We start from the raw sequence: 21,446 nt of genomic DNA, 5'->3' as shown, positions 1-21,446 counted from the left end.
ATAACAAGGACTGGGAATATAGCTTGGTGGCAAATGTCCTGAGTTCAATCCCCAGTACCATAATTAAATAACCTAACTAGGTAAGATGATTGAGCTGTTACTGCCTTAATTACTATGTCACCTCTATTGAAACACTGACCTGAAAAATGGAATCTTAATAGTCTAATTAGATTTCTTTCTCTCTGTCTCTTTCTTTTTAAGTGGTGCTGGGGATTGAACCCAGGAACTCACGCAGGCTAGGCAGGTGCTCAGCACTGAACTACATCTCCAGCCCTTCCTTTTTTATTTTTTACTTTGAGACAGGGTCTTGCTAAATTGCCCCATTTGGTCTTGAACTTGTGATCCTCCTGACTCAGCCTCCCAAGCAGCTGGGATCATAGATGCCTGGCTAAATTTCTTTTTTTTTAAAAAAAAAAAAAGATAATTTTGTCTTTCAAAAGCTGGAACTGTTGTTTGCTTGGACGTGACTTTGACTTACAAAGGAGATTACAATTTGGTGCTATCAGAAAACTAATGATGGATGGTATGGCCAGAAAAAAAAATATATATATATATATACATACATAAATATATGGTTTCTTAAGCAAACAAAGAGTAAGGAATTTCAAGCATCTTTTTATAAGTATTTTATAAGTTCCAGGTGAGTGAAAGTCCAAACATTTTCTGTCAAAATTCCTAAAGTCATCTTCTAATTTGTCCAGAGCTCTGTCAGTCGTTTTAGGCTCCAGCGGGGCTCCTTTCGACCCATCTGGTACAGGAGAGGGTCAGAGTTAAAGCTGGGAGATGCTAAGGTCCCGTATCAGGACAGGGTTAAAAAAAGAAAAGAAAAAGACTGTTCTTCCCTGTCCCACTGATTCTTCTTTTTTTAATTTTTTTTTTTTTTTTTTTTAGAGAGAGAGAGAGAGAGAACTTTTTAATATGTATTTTTTAGTTTTCTGCGGACACAACATCTTTGTTTGTATGTGGTGCTGAAGATCGAACCCCATGCCAGGCGAGCGCGCTAGCGTGAGCCACCTCCCCAGCCCCAATATGATTTTATCTGTCCTTTCTTCCATTGTAAGGACTGTTCTCTGTTAACCCTCAGCTGTATCATGCGCTCCATGTTACCATAAACCATGGATTCTGAGAGCAAGCAACCACCCTGTTGGTCTTTGATGGAGGATTGGCATTAAGGACCTTTTTTTTCCTAATTGTCATTTGGATTCTGTCCAGGGCAGCTCTCTTTCCTACTGCCATTGCCCTGCTCTTTTCCCACATCCCTCCTCTGGGGACCACCCCAGGGCTGAAAGGACTCTGGGAGGCAGTGGGTGGGTTACTGGTCAGCAATGAGGGTGCAGAACCAGGGGGTCACGTTGCCAGATTTGTCTCCTTCTTCTGAAATTTGTCAGAAAGCACAATTCTTTTTTTTTTTTTTAACATTTTTTAGTTATACATGGACACAATATCCTTATTTTGTTTGTTTATTTTTACATGGTGCTGAGGTGTGTGTGTGTGTGTGTGTGTGTGTGTGTGTGTGTGTGTGTGCGCGCGCGCACACGCATGCATTTTGGGGGTGTTTCCTGCGCCATTCCCTTGAGTAATGGCAGGAAGGCATGAAAAACCAAGATCACCTCTCTGGGATGTATGCACGGCCTGTCTGTCCATGTGCTCATGTGCTGGGTGGCTCTGTAGCCAGTGTCACTAATCAGGAGTGAATTTCGTAGTTTTTAGATCACCATAGATCCTTTGTAGTTCTTTACTCTTTGCTTGTTGGTTTTCTTGCTTTAAAGCGTTTATTCACAGTAGTAAGGGAAATAGCTAACAATTAAGTTATTTATTGATTTTTCTGGAAAGTTCTTTGTAACCAAAGGAAAATACTGAGGACTGTCTCTGGATTCTAGTTGCTAGTTACTTATGCTGTTTTGTTGTTGGTAGTGGTACTTAGGTTTCTGTTTCTGTTGTTGTTGTTTTCTTTTTCTTTTTCTTTTTTTTTTTTTTTTGAGGGGGTGTACTGTGGATTTAACCTAGGGATGCTTTAGCACTAAGCTATATCCTCAGCCCTTTTTACTTTTTATTTTGAGACAGGGTCTTGCTAAGTTGCTGAAGCAGGCTTTGAATTTGTGATCCTCCTACCTCAGCCTCCTCAGCTACTAAGATTATAGGTGTCTTTACTGTCTTTTGTTCCTATGTTGGGGACAGTTCACTTTGAATCTGCATAGTATTTTTTAGATAAATTATCGTATGTAGAAATGTGAGCATATCTGCATATGCATTTTTATACACGTACATCTGGGAATGTTGAGCGTGTCTTTTAGAGTGAGGCTTTGTCAGGAAGCAGTAGATATGTGTGAGTTGACGGACATCCTTGGTTCTGATGTTATCAGTAAATATTTCCTATTTTTATTATAGTTTCCTTATTTAAAAGGAAAAAAAAAAGCACAATATGGTATGCTTTGGTTATAACGAAAAAAGGAGGTATGCCTTTATTTTCCCCCATACACCCTCAAGACAGCTTCAAGTGTCAGAGAATCCAAAGACATAGACTGGTTTCCCTGTGTGCATCAGTTTCTGAGAGACTCATATACAGGAAGTCTTAGCATTTCTTTAAAGGAAAAACAAAGAAAAACAACAACAACAACAACAACAACAGATTGCAGATGGAATTGAGGAGAAAAGGAATCTTAGGTTATCTCTTTCTCTATTATTCTGATTATTTCCTCCCAAAGGATAAGAGAGACCTTTTCCTCTGGCCTCTGTGGCTAAGTATGACTTAAAATATATGGCAGGTCACTCTCTAGCCCTCTATTGCTCAAAAACCAAATAATCCTGCTATTTTACTCCCATAAACTACTAAAATTCCAATTTTTTATGAATTAACTAAATAATTAAAGGAGAAGTGATTTTTTTTTTCCTAACCCTCAGTGAATCTGACTCTGTAATGTATTACCACCTTCACGTTTAGTTTGGGTTACACAGACCTGTACTGAACAATTAGGTAAAACAATCCTATTTTTACTATATAACTATATTTACATTTTGTGAGTTACCCTTTTCCTGCTCTTTTTGCTCCCCAGAACTCATTGAATATTGAGGGAAAACATCTATTTAAAACCTAATGGCATCTTTTATCCAGTTAACAAAATCTGATTTAGAGTAACACCCCAGGGCTGGGGAAGTGGCTCAGTGGTAAAGTACTTGTCTGTCATGTGTGAGGCCCTGGATTCCATCACCAGCACAGCAAATAAACAAACAAATAATAAAATGACATTCCCAACAGGTTTAAGGGCAAGAACTGATGTTATATGGTGGCCTAGCAGAAAACTGGCCCATAGCAGTTCTGTGAAGGCAATGATTGCTTAGAAAAATTGGCTGGAATTAGTCACTTTAGAGGTGACATCTATTTAAGAACACATGTGTACCATCACTGATGGCACAATAGAAATTTAAGAATGATATCAAGCAAATTAGATTTCAAATGGAAAAATTAAACTATGGCCTGGGTATTAGACAATTATTGTTAATCTTGTAAATGTGATGATGATATTGTGGTTATGTAGGAATATGTCCTGATTTTTTAGATATGTTAAGTGAAGCATTTGGGAGTAAGATGTCATGATATCTACAATTTCTTCTAGAGTACTTCAGCCAAGAAAAACAGGAGAAATGAAGTAAATATGGTACAGTGGTAATAATTAGTAGAGAGATGGTGCTTATTATAGTCTATGTACTTTTGTTTGTTTGAAAATTTCTGTAATAAGTAGAAAAAACAAAAACAAAAAATTTGAATGTTAAAAATACCACACATTAATAAACTCTTATGGAATGTATAAGTTATGAGGGGAGCTTGGATTTAAAATTTCTCTTGCCTTAGTTCTAAGGGCATGGTCAGTAACACATAAATTAGCATGAAAGTAAAATTTATAAAAAATACTATTCATTTTTTAAGAATGCATTTTAAAATTATACAATTGAATCTGCAAGAAAAGCACAGTAGACATTTAAAAAGTGAAAACATTAAAAAAAAAGTGCTTGAGGACCTTGGATTTGCAGATAAAATCTTGAGAGGGAATGAATAAATCTGACTCTGTAGTGTATCAAGAACAGCTGGTGGGTCTGGAGCTGTAACTCAGTGGTAAAGAATCTACCTCGCACGTGTGGGGCACTGGGTTCGATCCTCAGCACCACATAAAAATAAATAAAGATATTGTGTGTCCATATACAACTAAAAAAGTATTTAAAAAAAAAAAAGAACCAGCTGGAATCATGGTAGAAACTAACTGAAAGTCTAAAGGTAATGACAGAAGTTATGAAAACACACTAAACTGAAATGATGTGAGTTGAATCATTTGTGGAATTACTATTAATTCTAAAGATCAATGTGCTTCTTTAAAATGCTTCTTTTGTCTTTGGAATAGTTATTGTTACAGAGCTGTGTTCTACCTAAGTAATATCAAAATTTGTGATATGTTAATATAGCATTTGTTTATTGCAAAATATATGTTTATTTATTACCATGAGGCTATAGAAAGAAAACATACCTCCAGTAGAAGAGGGGATATTTCTGGGAAATATTCCAGCATCAGAACCCAGCTTCAGTGGTGTTGATGTTAGGCCCTTTGATCCCTTGCTGAACACAGGTGCATGTCCAAATGTAATATATTAAAAATATTGGGGCTGGGGTGTAGTTCAGCGGTAGTGCATGTGCTTAGCATCCACAAGCTCTGGGTTCCAACTCCAGTTCTGAAAAAAATAAAAATGAAAAGCCCCTTTAATATAAAATGGGCTTATCTTGAAGCAGTAGGCCTCTGATGAGAGATAGGTCTCACCAAATCAAAATCACAATTTGAAAAAAACTTTAAACCTATTTTCAACAAGGAACATGATTTTAATATATCTGAGGCCTTTGGCCAGCTTGCTTTTTCAGAATTGTTGATCTATTGGTGGCAAAGCTGGGGGTGGGAGAGGTAAGGGGGGTTAGAAGCAAAAATAACAAAGGAATCCAGAGACCCTGAGTCCTTGAACTGGCCTTTTAGCAAGGAAAATAAAAAGGAGCATAGTTCAATAAATTCTTAGATTAAGAAGCACAGATGTGAGATATTTTAGTTTTAAAATTTAAGCATGTCTCTGAAGTTATCACTACATTAATAATATTTTTGTTTGTTTGTTTGTTTTAAAGAAAGAGGGATATATTACTGCTGGGTTCCATTCCTAGTTTTTTCAATAATTACTGATATCAGTACGTGCAAATTGAGACACCTCTATTAGATAACATTTATGGACGTTTCCCCAAACTTTTTACTGTTATGATTGCTTTACATTAAATTTATTTAATATTCAAAATAACTTTTTAGATAGTCTTATTATACCTAATTTATCAATTAGGAGACTAGACATTGTGAAGTAATCAGAGAATTTTAGAGGTGAGAAGGCCCATGAAAATCATTAAATCTGGGTGTCAGTGCATCACAGTGATTAAGGGTACAAACTCTGCACCCAAGGCATGTGATATTTCAAACTTGAATCCTTCAATAAACAGGAACTTGCCATGGGCAACTGACTTCATCTCTGTTTGCCTCAGTTTCCTCATTTGCTTGATGGGGGATGATAATAGAATCTGCGTCGCAAGGTTGTTTGTTAGGGCTAAATTTGCAGTGCTTAGAACTGTATCTACCAACTAGGGTGATCTCAGTAAATGTCCCAGCAAATAAGAATGAAGATGAGTGTAGAAGTAGTCATGGTTGTTTTTCTTAGAAGAATGTGTTGCAGAGGAATTAAAAGATTTTCAGCAGGTGCTGGACCTAATGATGGTCTCAATGGAAAGAATGAAATTCTCATTATCAATGAAACAGAATGGCTTCATGAAGAATCGAATTAGATTGCCTGCAATCGAAAAGAGGGGACCCTTAGTCCAGAAAAAATATATGCTAAATTATATTCAGCAAAATGTTTATAGGGACATGGTGTCCATGAACTGTACTGGCATCTGTAATCCTCAGTTGTCTTTAAAGTTACAAACTTTAAACAATAATGTGTAAGAGAAAAAGTAAGATGTAAATACCATCATGGGTGCTGATGGTTACCATTAAGCAAGCTGATGAGAATAATTAGCAAAATGGACCCATGGTCCTCTCTCTGTGCACCTCGTGAGGGCTCTCTGGTGGAGCAATGGGTAGACCTTGGCTCTGTGGCATTAGTCAGAATGCAGATTTTCGGTGAAGGCTGTGCTAAATCGTCAGTGTTTTGGAGGGGGCGGGAAGACAGACCTAGAGAGACAGAAGTAACACATATAGAAATAAAGTCCAAATGTGGGTGCTTATGTGGAAATATTCCAGTTTCTTTGGATCATCATGGACGCATATAGAATGTTGAAGCTAAATGGGAGATTGTCCGGTACAACCCCCTCATTTTACATTTTGCATTTCTATGAGCATAGAGTTGGGTGAAATTGGCCAGGGTTGCAATATAGTGAAAGCAGGAAGTTTGTGGTGTGTTGAAAGAGGATTTTGAGTAAAGATGAAGGGAGAGTCGAGACTCCTTCAGTCCTAGATTGACACTCGGGAAGTAGAGTAGGGAAGACAGAGAATTTACTTTAATCAATTTAGAAAGGAGGAGGGAGGAAGGAGGAAAATAATTTTATGCTATGCTCTCTTTGATTGAATATGTAGCTTATACTTAAAAGTTAATGATAAAAACCCCCTCATTATTTCTAGGAACTTGGTTTCCTTAAATGGAAAAGAAGTTGGGGGAGAATTTGGCAGCATTGATGGTTCCAACACAGGAAGACTCCATTTGCAGCTGGTGTTGAACCTGGTAAGCAGTTTATGTTAATCTGTTACTGTTTAGGATGGATCAATCTTGGCTTTTTAAATAATCACATTTAACTAAGTTTATGCTTAGTACTTTCTTTTAAATAACGGGAGTGTCTCAATAGTAACTAATGAGTCAGATTAATTTGGCGTGGAGTTCTGTGCAGGGGAGGGGGCAGGAATCCTCTTTCAGAACACTAAAATTGCTTTGCTGAGTTTCCTTTACAATTCCCCCAGCCAGGGTTGAGGTGGAGGGAGTCTTTCTGAAGGATTTAAAAGCTCCCCACTGTGCTTGCTCCCCTGGTTACAATAGCACTGGGTTTCTGAATGACTACCAGTGTGGAAGTCTGCCTCCCTAGCTGGTCTGTTTACTTGGAGGAAAAGAAGCCAATGGCACTGAGGATGAAGCAAAGATGTTTTCGTGGCTCTGTACCCACATGTGTTATTTTTTTACAAGAAGCATCTACCTACCGTATCTATGAGCATTTCAGAAAGAGGGTTTTAGTTTGGCTTTAATTTTTTTTTTAAATTATTAAACAAGAAAAACATTGCACTTTTTTTTTTTTTTTAATACCATAGTATTGTCTGCATTGTTGTAAGGGCTGGGGACATTAGAAACTCTGCATATTGTACCTCTCCACAGCCAACCTCCATTGCTGCAGGAAGGCTTTGGGGAAATGGCGTAGAGTCCTGATTTTGCCTCCCCTGTATGCTTGTTGTGCTGGGTAATGGAATCAAATTAGAGATGAAGAAACTGAGGCTCAGTGTGGTCACAGGCTTATCTTCAGTCTTATCTTCAGGGAGCATGTGACAAGGCCACATGAAAGGCAGAACTCAAGCTTTTGGTCTGGATGGAAACCTGGTGGGTCTTACCGCTTCAGCCTAGAACTTGGTTGGGCCTGTGAGAGGCCCACTCTCCTACCCTCCCCCCCCCCAAAAAAAAAACCCTTAGCATTTGCAAAATTGTTGGTATGATCAGGGTCACATCCTTGGGAGAAAATGGCTTAGATGACTAAAGGTGACATAGACAAAGGAATTTTTTTTTACAGTTTGTGCATATAGATTTACAAGTTCTAAGTTGCTCTACAGCATAAAAGTCGGTTCTGAGCCAAGACTTCTTCCCTGATGTGAGGGTTGTGTCTATGGTTTGTGTTCTTTCTTGTGGTCCTAAACACCTGTGCTCTCCGACATTATCCGCTGTCCATTCATTCGTCCATTCCATTCGTAGGAGAACCCCAAATGGGATGCCTACATAGAGAAGGTAAACAAGAAATTGCTAGAGTCTGGTGAATCAAAGCCCCCAAGTCTTTACTTGGAAGTGAAAATTGGTTATGTTTGGAGAAGAGAGAAAGAATCTTAGCTAGACCGTGTGTACCCAACAAAACAGAAAAACAAAATCAGAATATGTCCTCAAGTGTTGGGGAGAAGATTAGGCAATTCTTGTTGGTCTTTTTAAAAATAGCTAAGTACTGTGGAATCCTACAGAAAGAACTAGAAAAGAGGTCTAGGAAAAAGGAATTTGGGGAACAAAACAGTATAATACTCATTCCCCCTCCCTAGAATTTGAAATAATAAGTTTTTACAGGTAATTAAGAGAACGTGTAAGGATTCTGAAAGTTTCCTAAGTAGAAAATTTTTCGTTGGAGAGAAGGCAAGTGAGTTCATGAATACAAATTTGCATTAAAAACAGAAAATTATGGGTGGAAAGAGGGAGAGGAAGAAGCAGGATAATTGTTTTTAAAAATTCAGCCTACATTGTACTCTGTCCTAGAATATTTAGTATTTCCATCCCAGACTATGTAGTGTTTTAAATAATGTCTTTGGGGGGAAATTGATTTGAAGCTAGAAAGACCTTTTGAAAGGTAGAGATTTTAGGATTTGGATTTTTTCCCCCCACATGTTTATTTGAAGTTTTATACATACAAGCTATATTTTAAAGAGGCATTATTACATATTAGAAAACATCTTAAGACCAGTAAGGGTAGTTAATAACTTCAATATGGTGAAAGAATATTAAAACTACTAACTCAAACTATTGACCCAAAATATGTCAATAGCAGAATACAGTACAGAACAATTAAGGATATAAGAAAATACAAACTTATGACATTTCTGTGATAGCATTTAAAACAGGATTTTTAAATTGGCCAAATTCATTTAATTTAATTATCTTTAAGTCTTGATATCTAAAATTAAGATTCAAAAATTTCAAATGTCCATCATCCTATTATGATTTTTCATACAAGAAATCATAATAATTTTTTTTCCTATAGGAGAATGTCAAAAGCTTCTTCCCCTGAAGAAACTTAGAAGTTTTTTTTTCTCTCTCTTTTTTTTTAAGTTGAAACTGCCCTTCTTTAGGTGAGTAAATGTTTTTCTATTATATTTCCAACAGTTGAAAAAAGAACATTTCAATTAGAAAAAGGTAGTAACGTACTTAAACTGTGTTTATCCTAACTGATATAAAACATTAAGATTTTTAAGCAAGATTTTTAAGTTAAATAAAATAAATTAGATAGAAATTCTTCATCTAAAAAAGATCAATTTGTTGATTAAAAAAAGAGAGAGAGAAAGACCCCTTTTTGCACTTTTTCATAGATATCATAATATGGTTATCATGATCCATGATCCATCTTTTTAAAGTATTTAAGACATAACAAAATTAAATGAAAGTTATACTTCTGGTGCAAAGTTTTAAAAATATCTAGCAAAATCAGAAAGAAAGGGATTTTTTTAGACACCTAAAATATTCCTAAAAATAAATGTAAACTAATGTGATAATTAAAAATAGACTACTTTGAAAATTTTCAAAGTTTGGTCATTGCTTTAAAAACAGGCCAGTGAATTAAAGCTAATTAAGATTTGGGCAGTAACAGAGAAATTTAAACTTTGGGCTCTACTTACATGCTGAGAAATTATTGTTTTGTAGGGCTAGAATGTAAATATAAACAATTTGATGAATTAGGCAAGAACCTGCACTTTGTGTGCAGCCTCTTTTCAGTTTGGGGTGATTATGTTATACTGGTAATGTATGAAAAGACAACTTTTTGAGTACATTTTAATATTAGCAATTCATTCTATTTTGGTATTAATTCTATTAGTGCAGTTTGCATGAATAGTATAAATTACATACATAAAAGTCAGGTGTTTTAAAGTAGATAAACTAAACATGCAATTTAAATGCCTAAACAAACATTTTAGCATGCTTTGATGTCTTGTATGAAATTTTAAATATAAAATAAGTAGTTACAGAAATTATACATAGGGTTTGTTATAAAAAGGAGAATGTGTTCATTGTAGCTTTGTCACTAATATCACATTTGAAAAAAGAAATAAACTGTAATGTTTGTCTTCTCTTAACATGCATATATTTTAAAGAGTAGATAAGCTTTCTCTTAATTTTAAATATATTAATTCAGTTATGTATGAATATTAAAAAAATCAGTATAGAGTTTAGGTGGTAAAAAAATACGCATTAAAATTCATGTGGAAAAAGAATATAAAAATTTGGGAGAAAAATGCTGACTTTTTTGACATGAATTTGAAGAATGCATTTCTAAAATGTATTTGTTTTCTTATAAAGATATTTATAGTAATATTAGACATATAAGTTAAGACTCACTTAAATTACTTAATTAGGATATACTAAACTTTCCCAAGTTATTTTTTAAAGGATGATTATGGTAATCTGAAAAATTATAGTCATTATCTTTTTATAAAGTTCTTTAATGTATCGTATCAATTTTTAAATCTAATATTTTGATGGTTAACATAAAAGAAAAACATGACTAACCTCCTAATAGTAAACATAATCTCTTAGCACTGAGAAGAGAACTGTAAGCATGTTATAAATATGAGATCAGTTTCATTTCTTTCTCGTTCTTGAGCCTTTCTTATGAATCATATATTTTAACATCAGGAGATTAATATATAAAATATGCATAAAATTTCTATGTTCTGACAGATATGAAAAATAGAGGGGGAAAAATGTAATTTTGTCTAGCTAGATACTAACTAAATTGTTAAATGAAAATAAGAAAAATACAGAAACTAAATAGTGTAATGAACTAAAATTCCAAATATGTATATATGATTTTTTGTGTCTTACAGCATTTGTCTTAATTATTTATGAAACTGCAATTTATATATGAGTGAAAAAATAAATGATGGATAAGTATTTTCTTATTGTAGTTTACTGGAACAAAAATTTACTAATAAGCCAACCGGAATATTAAGAAACAGGATTAAAATAGAAATTTTGCAGAATTTAATTGAAGATATACCTTTCTAACAAGGCTTTGGTGTTTTGGGGTGCGTATTAGGATTTCTGAGTTTTGTGATTTGAAGTTCATGATATATTTTGAGTGCCCTTTCAAATGACAAAATGTTTTTGTGCAAAAATCAAACATTGTCTACATTTTATTTTACATTTGGATGTGGGAAAAATAGCAGATGCTTTGGGAAAGTTCTAGTTGTTGTTTTAGTTCATGCTTCAAATACCAAACAATTATTTTTTTTCCTCAGTCAGTTACACGTTTGGACATGTTACAATTTGTCTGTGTACATTTTGGGCATATTTAACTTACATTGTTGATACACTAACATCTAAAAATGATTGTTATCCTTTACTGAAATTATGGGAAAAATATTTAAAGGACATGCATTTAAAAACTCTTATTTTTAATTAATATGAGAAAGACTTTCAAAGAGTTCAGTCATGAATACAATAGGGGATTTTGCACTTTCTTGAAAGAATGAACTCTGTTTATTTTTCTGAATTTTATAAAATGTTTACTTGTTGGTTTGTTGACATTTTAAAGTCAGAAAGGAGTAAAACAGCACAATGTGCTATTTCTGATTATTTTTCTACCCAGAGAGAGAAAGGGAAAGTAAACATGTTGTTGACTCAACAGTTTTCCCCTAAAATTTTTAATTTTAAATTGAAAAGGTATATTTTCCATAATTATTATTATTTTTTTAATTAGAACTTATTTGGAATTGCATGAATTTTTCTGAATCGATGTATTTGAGGAAATTTGTCTTTTAAAACTGAGAGATGTAGAATATTGTGGGCAGTTATAGGATAGTCTTTCTCTCGTTGGTTCTCAGAACTTAGAAGACATGTAAAATTAGTAGTGTTGAGTACAGGAATCTCTGGACTTTAATAAAATTTTTTAAATGCCAGGAAAGTATCAAGGCGATGGGGGGAGACGAAGTGAACCTAAGTGTCCCCCTTCCATGGTAAAGATTGACACTGTGAGGAGTTCTCTGGAGATTAACAAACAGGACTCTGTCGGGGATCATTTTCTGGGCAGCTGCAGGTTATTTGTGTGATAAGGGAAGGAGGCGAGAGGGCCTAATTGCAACTGTTGGACAAAATTGCTGAAGTTAGTTTCGGACAGAGAGGGTGAAACCGGGAGCAACAGTTAGGTGCGGGGAGGAGGAGGGGCACGAGGCTCGCCACCCCCAGAGCCACGACAGGGTTAACGGCGGCGCGCCCGGTGCACTCTGGGAGTTGTAGGCGGCGCGCGGCATTGTGGGATTTGTCGTAAAAAGTCTGCTTTCTCGCCGTCATGGCCGCCTCCGAGGCGCGGAGCACGCTGTTTCTGCCTTTCTAGGGGGTTTGGGGGCTCTCTGTCCCGTCAGAGGCCACCAACAGCCCCCCAGGTTGCCGAGGGCCTGCTAACTGTGTTCCTGGGAGGTGGGCGAGTGACCTGAGGGGTTAACTTTGGGACTGTAGTGGTTTTCCCGGCTGAAAGGCCTTTGGCTGCTACAGGCGTGGTGAGGGGAGGGTCCAGCCTGCCAGACCCTGGCCATCTGGCCGTCTGCCTCTGAAAAGTTGGGTTGGCCAGCACCTAGGAGTTTAGCAGTGTGCTTTGGGGTGTTGTAATTTGTGTCCGGCACCTCTCTCTTTTCAAACAGCATTTGGCTCTGTTTATTTAGTCCTTGGTGCTCACGACCCTCATGAGGGTTAAGTTGGGATCATTTTCTTTGGGTCCAGGGGGACTTATGCAAGAACTGGAACCTTAGAAGGTGTGTACAGCGGTGTCCTGGGTGTCTGTTGTCTGGAGAGTAAGGAATTGCATGGATATGAGCAATTTCACGGATCTGTGAATGTGTGGCTAGCTTTTTGTTGCATGTGGTGGACTTTATCCTAGTTTGCTAATGCTGAGAGGCCGTGTCAGGCAGTACCTACTTGTAAAATGCTTTTCTGTTAACTTGGATGTGTTCTTAAATCTTTGGAAGCTTCAGAGGGGTGTTTTGCAGTTGTTGTGGGAAGATGTGTGTCTAAAACTGAATTTTCAAAAACTGTCAGAATCACAAGTAACCTTAGTTCTAGGGAGCAAACCCCCTTAGCTTTCCTGGTACTGCAGAGTTGTCGGGGGTTCTTTTATGGAAATCAGGTTTGCTCTCAGGTGTTACCTTACTCTTGGCTCATAGGGTTCCTCTGCATGTTGAGACTCAGCTCTTTGGTATCAGGTACTCTTTCCACACTTGAGACAAAATGGAGCACTGTGTTTTGACATGTAATTACATGTATCAGAATCTCAGGGTAACATCAGATTGCTGTGCACTTCAGGACCTGTTTTACCTGTCTGTACAAAGTTGGATCTCACTGTGTCTGCCACTGTGTACTAGTACTTGCATAAATTTTTCCTTGTTTCTGTGTTCTGGGTGTTGACTACATAACCTGAGGCATAACTGATCACAAAAAGCCATTTCTCAAACAGTATTATTAAAAAGTTTTGGAGCACTGAGGTCTAGGAAGTTTTTTCACTCAAGTTCGATGAAATAAGGGATTTGAAATAAGGTATAACAAAAGTTTTGGAATTCAGCAACCAATTTTTAGAGTTAGGGGCAGCCACATCACTTGATCTAGAAAGAGTTTAATAAAAAAAAAAGCCTGTTGCATTCTTTGTTGGTATATTAGAGCACATAAAGACTCATTGTGTTAGACCTTTTTCATACATTATTTAAAAACCATCTTTGAAGAATGTGATGAGTGGGAGTCTCATAATTCCCCTCTTCTTTGAATTTGCTTAGTATTTGACTACTTCAGAATATTGTTGTGTTAGAGAAAGGAACAAAGCTGGCTAGGTTTATATGTGATTTCTGTTGAAAGTGATGTCAGTTACAGATTGAGACTCAGGAAGGTATTTCCTTCCCTCTGACTTAACCCCAGTATCTCAGAGTATTAACTAACTCAGCAGCGGAATTGGGTCTGTGATCCCAGCTACTTACGAGGTGGAGGCAGTAGGATCAAAAGTTCAAGGCCAGCCTTGGTTTCCTGAGCCCCTGTCTCAAAATTAAAATAACTAGGGATGTGTCTCAGTGGTAAAGCACCCCTGGGCTTAATTCCCAAATAAATACACACATAAGTAAATATATATTAACTTGTAAGTTGAAAAAAGATTGAGAAATTTATTTTTAAATGACCCACACTGTTTTTATTTGGTGATATGGTAAAATAACATTGATTCTGGTGAATTGGTTTTGTATCTTAAAAAGTCTGAATGTTGGAGTTTAGATTTGTAGAATCATTGAAAACTAACCACAACCGAAGTGTTAATTTGCTTTGAAAGAAGTTGCATAAATTTTTATTGCCAAGTAGAACAAATGATTCATTAGAAGGTGTCTGAAGGTGCTTTGTGAATGAAGGTATTTACTTGGTTAAGTTTAGAGATAAACTCATCTCTACATTTACAGAACCCTTTTGGATGTTCTTATAAATACCTACCTCTCTCCATGAAATAGTAAAATTTTGCACCCAAGAATTCTCTCATTTTATCCTTGAGGGCTTATGGTACTCCATTTTCTACTCTCAACCCTCCAGTTCTGCTACTGGTGTAAAATGTCTTTAAAACTTGCAAAGACAACAATAAGTGATTTAGAAAGAAAGCATGGTAAGACCCAATTATCTTTTCTGTAGAGTGATTCTTAAGATTGTATGGACATATTTGATAGATATGTCAAAACTGTCTTTTTGAAACTTAGGGTTTGTATGGTTTCACCAAAACTCCTTTCAATAAGACATAACACCAAAGAATAATTTTTTTGACCAAGGTGTTATAAATGAAAGCTTTTGGTTATAGTGTTCATTTAAAAATGAAATATATAAACTTCTGAATTATAGAATTTGAAGATGACAAAAAATAATTTTTTAAAAATCCCAAGTTTTCATTTTAGATTGTAGGTGATATAGAGACACTAGGGAGGGATTTGGATAGGAGTATCTGTCTGGGGCTTTTACTGTGGTCCTTTCTATTCTCATTTTCCATTGCTAAGAGTGAATAGTTCTTACTGGAGCATTTCTGCATCTGTGAATATTTGTGAGCAGTAAAATTGCATAAGAACAATAAGTCACCCATTTAGAATTTGATCTTTATTTTTCTTTCTTTGGGAGTGGGGGGTAACCAGGAATTAAACTCAGGGACACTTGACCACTGAGCCACATCCCCAGCCTTATTTTGTATTTTATTTAGAGACGGTCTCACTGAGTTGCTTAATGCCTCACTTTTGCTGAGGCTGGCTTTGAATTTGAGATCTTCCTGCCTCAGTCTCCTGAGCTGCCAGGATTACAGGCCTGAGATTACAGGTGTGTGCTGCTGTGCCTGGCTAATTTTAATTTTTATTTAAGAGGAAAAATTGTTTATTGTATAGTTTGTGGACTTGCATGTAGTCTTCTCAACCCATTTTGTGTGGTCTCAAATTGCATTACTCTTACACATGGAATGTATTTCCATCTCCCACCCCCAAGAGGTTACTGAGTTCTTGGGGAGAAACTGGGAGAAATGGATAAAGTATTTTTAAAATTTCCATGCCCATCAATGATTAATTTTATTTCTTGATTCTTCCTGCATGCATTTCCAGGACAGAATACATTATCTTTGCTCTGCTGGGCCCAATATTTTAAAGTCACAATATTAATCACATTTTTATGGGAAGGACAGAGCAAATCAACAGTTATTTCAAAATATATAATGTAGATTAAAAAGATGCTAATTAATTTCTGATGAATGAAATCATATGCATATGTCCTGCCACTTCATTCTGTGTCATAAAGCTTTATCCTCTGCCTTCCTTGTTTTTCTGTTTGCTTGCTTTCTCCCTCAGTATAACTGTGTGGTTCTAGAATTTAAATGACATTTTTGTTTTCCAGGGGGAAAAAAAAATTCCAAATCATTTGCTTTTAACTTTTTAAATCCTGAGCCAGTGACTTTTTTAAACCTCACCACAAAGTGCCAGAATTTGGCCAGCAAAAATCCCCCAAGATGCATGCTATAGTTGCCTTTTCTGTTACTGAAAGAACAATCAAGGCTCATCCTTGGAGAAAACGCCCCTTTATTGAGGAATAGCTCTGCATATTTATAGAGCCAGGGGTGGTTTGACAATTATGACAGTTTTATGGTTGAAGGGTTTGACAGTTGGCATGGGGTGCTTTCTGATTGGTGGGGAAGGATCATGTGAGCCAGCAGGGCTAGTCTGATTGGTGGGGAAGGATCATGTGAGCCAGTAGGGCTCACCATTGGATGGCTCTTCTGTGGGGGGGGGGATGGGGAAGTTAGTCTTTGGAGCCAGGGTGACTCCCAACAGTTACCAACAGTCTGAACAGTGAAGACAGAGATGCAAAACTGGTCTTTTTCAGAAGAAATTTGAAAAACACTTCTTGCCTGACATGCTCATGAAATATTTGTGAAGATTGATTTGGATGATATAAGAAAAAAATCCTTGAATTCACATAAAAGAATAGAAAAACACAATTCTGTATATACTTACTAATCTAAAAAAAAATATGGGGCTGGGATTGTGCCTCAGTAGTAGAGTGCTCACCTAGCATGTGCGAGGCCCTGGGTTCGATCCTCAGCACCACATAAAAATAAATAAAGGTATTGTGTCCAACTACAACTAAAAAATAAATATAAAGAATTATTTGTAAACCACTTTCATTCTTGTTTTCAAACTCCAAATTCATGTTTCTCTATTTTAAATTATTTTTTTAAAGGCATTTTGGTGGTTTTCTGTTTTTTGTTTTGTTTTGTTTTCGGCAGCTATATATTTTCAATGAAGTTGTATTAAAGAGTGGTCAATTTGTTCCTTTTCATTTTAGTATTGACCTACTATTTAGAGTATATGTAGTTTGTAAGAGGAAAAGAGGGCGGGTGCAGTTTAAAGTAGACATTAATGGGGCTGGAGGTGTGGCTCAGTGGTAATGAACTTGCCTTGTATACAGGAGGCCCTGGATTCGATCCCCAGCACTGCAGAAAAAAAAAAAAAAGAAGATATTAATGATTTAAAACTATTTTATATCATTTGCTATAATTATATTAGAATTTGAACCTGTAGTAAATTATGAGAATTTTTAAACATTATAAAATGGCTTATTCCCAGATAAGATCCTATATATTTTGTGTTAATTTTTTTGTTGTTTTTTTGTTTTGAGCACAATGGAGCATGTCAGCTTTAATCATACAAGTACATAAATGGCATTTCACTCTAGGTCTAGGAGGTAATTTTCTTATATGTATAGGGCTACATAATTTTTTCATTCTAACCAAACATTTTTTAAAGGGAAACCAATACTAAATTAAAATTATAAGTTGACTCTCATTTTTTTTTTAAAGAGAGAGAGAGAGAGAGAGAATTTTAATATTTATTTATTTGTTTTTTAGTTTTCGGCAGACAACATCTTTGTTTGTATGTGGTGCTGAGGATCGAACCCGGGCCACACGCATGGCAGGCAAGCGCGCTACCGCTTGAGCCATATCCCCAGCCCAGTTGACTCTCATTATATTATTCTATTTGAGGGGGAAGTATTCTAAAATTAAAACTTTCTGATTTTGCTTTTGCTATACTGGGGATGGAACCCAGGACCTTGTGGCTGCAAAGTGACAATAAGTAACATGGCAGATTGTGTTTTCCAAAGATGGAAAGTACTTTCTTATAGCTCAGTATGTTATTCTGCATTGTGACATTGTTACTCTTTAATCAAAGTGCAGTCTTGAGCTCACTGGTAGTGTTTGCTTAGCATGCTTGAGGCCTGGGACCTATATCAATCCTCAGTGAGTACACAACACACACACACACACACACACATACGGAGCATTTCTTGCTTGAATCTGGGTGGGTCTTTAGTCTGTTTTGACCATGGAAATGTAGAAGTGATGATGTACCAGTTATAGGTATTGTTCTTACCTGACCCAACAACATCTGCTTCTTGCCATTTGGAAGCCAACCAGCATTTAAGAAATTTATTTACCCTGAGGTCACTATGTTGTCAGTAACCCAAACTTATATGAGGAAGCCCTGAAGGATGACACATTAAGGAGAGAGGTGAAGGAGGAAAACCTAGGAAGCAGACATATAAGAAAGAAGTCATGTGGGAAATGGATCCTCCAGCCCCAGCTGCCCTGTTTGTTGCTGTATAAATCACATAAGCCACTCAGTGGTGCTCTTCTCAAATTTTGATCCATAAAATCATGAGCAAAATAAAATGGTTTATTGTAAACTTATAAGGTTTTGGATGCTTTGTTATGTAGCTATAGAGAACTACAACAAATACTGGGGCAGAATTAATATTTTATAATAGATAATGGTATAGGAATATATATATTTGCATGTCTAAATTTGACAAGTAATTAGTATTTGCAAGAAATAAGAAATGCCTAGATTATCAAAAAACAAGAGCTCAGTGGCAGAACACTTGCCTAGCATGTATGAGGCACTGGGTTCAATTCTTAGCATTGCATTAAAATAAATAGAAAAAAATAAGTAAATAGATAAAAATAATTATTTAAAAAAATGAGCCCCAATAGAAAAACTTACTAAGGTTATGACTAAGCAGTTTTGAGATTAAATCCAGCAAGCTAACAATGTTAAAAGGTGCTCAAACTCATCAGTAATCAAAGGGAATTTAGATGAAAACACTAAGAAATCTTTATATATGCAGTATAGTAATAAAAATCAGAAAGATAGTTGATGTCAAGTATTGGGGAGGGGGGGAGGGGTAGAAATCATCATGGACTGCTGGTGAGAGTGGAAAGCAGAGCAGCCTGGCAGAATTTAGTTAAATGGATATAAATTGTTTCTGAGTACATGAACCCAAGAAATCTGAAGTCTCTAAAGGAGAAAAAAGTGGAAGTGAAAATATTCAGAAATTTGATGGTGAGGCTTAGATCCAACCTGAGATTCATCAGATAGGTAATATCTGATGTGTACAGATGTAGTGCCATGCATCATACGAAAGACTACAGATACCTACAAGTCAATTTTAAAAGATGAGTTTAGTAAGAACGATAATGGAATCTATAGCAATAAATATGGAAGTTTTGCGATAAAAAAATGTTTAAGCAGATGTTGCAGGTACATTGATGTGGTTACTTAGGGGACCATGGACAGAGGGGAGAGAAAACAGAATTGGAGAATGAGGTAAAAGATGGCAGTGATGATGGGTGTATAGTCAGTCAACACAGAAAATTGATCAAATTTTCTATGTTGCAGGTCCAATGCTCCCTCCAAGAAGAAAAAGCTATAATTCTTAATCTAAATCAATTGGTGGACTGTAATATTGTAGTCAAGCAGGCAATCTCATTTTGTTGGTTATGGAAAACAGTGCTTACCAAGTTCTTTAAAAATGCTCATTTCGTGGGACTGGGGTTGTGGCTCAATAGTAGAGTGCTTGCCTAGCACTTGTGAGGAACTGGGTTCAATCCTCAGTACCACATAAAAATAAATAAGTAAAGGTTAAAAAAAATGCTTTAAAAAATGGTCAAATCCTAGTAACAAACAATTGTTAATTGAAATTAAGAAGACAAAACCCACTTAAATATCAGTAAACAAAATACCTGGAAATATATACAAAAATTTATGTGAGACCTGTACACTGAAGGAGAAGTTAGGAGAAGTTAATACCTAAGTAATGAGAAATATACCATGTTATTGAACAATTTAAAGTTGAAATCTTAAAAATGTAGAATCCTCCAATCCATGAACATGGTATATTTCAAAATACCAGGAGGCTATTTTTTAAAATCATTTTTAAATGGAGAGATCCCAGTGTGGGCAAGACAAGAAGGAGTTATATTAACTAGTTTTAAGACTTTAAACTGAAGTAGTCAAGATAGTGTGATTCTTATATAATCACATATATATACAAATCAAAGGGACATAACAAGATGGAGATGTACACATATCTTCCAAGGATTTTCAGCAAAAGTGCCAAGGTAAGTCAGTAGGGAACAGGGAATCTTTTCAACAAATAGTGCTGGAACAATTGGGTATCCATATGCAAAGTGATGAGACTTATCCCTTGCCTCCTACTATATTCAAAGATTAACTTGAAATAAGCTATAAACATAAGAACTAAAACTGTAAGGAAAAAAAAACTTGAAGAAAACAGAAGAAAAGTCTTTGTGATTATAGGTAATGTAAAGATTTCTTGGATAAGATAAAAAATGAAATAAAAAATAGATGGAACATCATCAAAATTTAAAACTTTCCCTATGAAAAAAGGGAAAAATATTTTCCCTAAAAAAGTTAGAACTGTTTTTAAAAAAAATATTTTTTTTAGTTGTAGATGGACACAATATTTATTTATTTATTTATTTAGGTGGTGCTGAGGATGGAACCCAGGGCCTCACGTGTACAAGGCAAGCACTATACCATTGAGCTACAACCCCAGTCCCTGAAGTAGCACTTTTAAGAAAACAAAAAAGCAAATACTGGAAAAGTATTTGCAAGACATCTGATGAAGGAGCCCTCTACACAGATATAAATAATTCTTAACATTTGATAATAAAACAACCTAATTAAATGAATAAGCAAAAGCTTCATTATGTAAATGAGCCAAAGATCACCTCTTTCTCCCTGATGAGCTTCAAAATCTTCCAGCCCTATATATTATTTAAACATATTTCAAATAATATTCCAAATAAACACTTGAAAAATGTTTATTATCTTTAAAGATAATGCTAATTAATCAGCACTAATGAAAACCACATTGAGGGCTGGGGTTGTGGTTCAGTGGGAGAGTGCTCGCCTAGCATGTGTGAGGTCCTGGGTTTGATCCTCAGCACCACATAAAGATAAATAAATAAAGGTATTGTGCCCATCTACAACTAAAAAATATTGAAAAAAGAACAACATTGAGCTACCATTACATATGAACTAGATAAAAAAGCGTGACAATACAAGTGGTGATGTGGTGATGTAGACATGGAGCACCTGGAACAAAATGGAAAGGACACTTTGTGAAACAATTTGGCAGCTTGTCATACAATCAGGTACTTCTATGACATTATTCTGTTCCTCAGTGTTATTTATCCATGGAAAATAAAAGCTTTTTTACACAAAGTCTTATTTCAGAAATTGGAAAGAACCCAAATATTGATCAACTGAACAAGGGATAATCAAATGGAACACTACTCAATAATAAAAAGGAACTGACTGCCAGTATACCACCAGTTAATCTCAAGAACATGTTCCTCACTGTCAGATACAATTATGTCCTGTGGGGTTCCATTTAAATGCATTTCTAGAAAGACAAAACTAGAATGACAGCGGAATCTGTGGTTGTGATGGGTGGAGTCAGGAAGGCAAGAAGAAGCTTGCATATCTTGATGGTGGTGGCTACACAACTGCACACATTTATCAAAAATCAATGAA

General features: G+C 35.8%; 1 long non-coding RNA gene across 4 annotated transcripts in view; it reads left to right on the top strand.

Moving 5' to 3' along the window:
- Positions 1 to 21,446, top strand: part of LOC144377050 (uncharacterized) — a 105,607-nt gene that overhangs the window by 72,322 nt on the left and 11,839 nt on the right. For all 4 annotated transcript variants that reach the window (XR_013437612.1, XR_013437613.1, XR_013437610.1 and 1 more), the window contains one exon: positions 6,690 to 6,789. This is a non-coding gene — a long non-coding RNA (uncharacterized LOC144377050). The remainder of the gene's footprint in view (positions 1 to 6,689; positions 6,790 to 21,446) is intronic.

The sequence above is a fragment of the Ictidomys tridecemlineatus genome, chromosome 4 (genome assembly GCF_052094955.1).
Source record: "Ictidomys tridecemlineatus isolate mIctTri1 chromosome 4, mIctTri1.hap1, whole genome shotgun sequence".
In the NCBI taxonomy this organism is placed as follows: domain Eukaryota; kingdom Metazoa; phylum Chordata; class Mammalia; order Rodentia; family Sciuridae; genus Ictidomys; species Ictidomys tridecemlineatus.
This window is presented reverse-complemented; position numbering and strand designations above follow the sequence as displayed.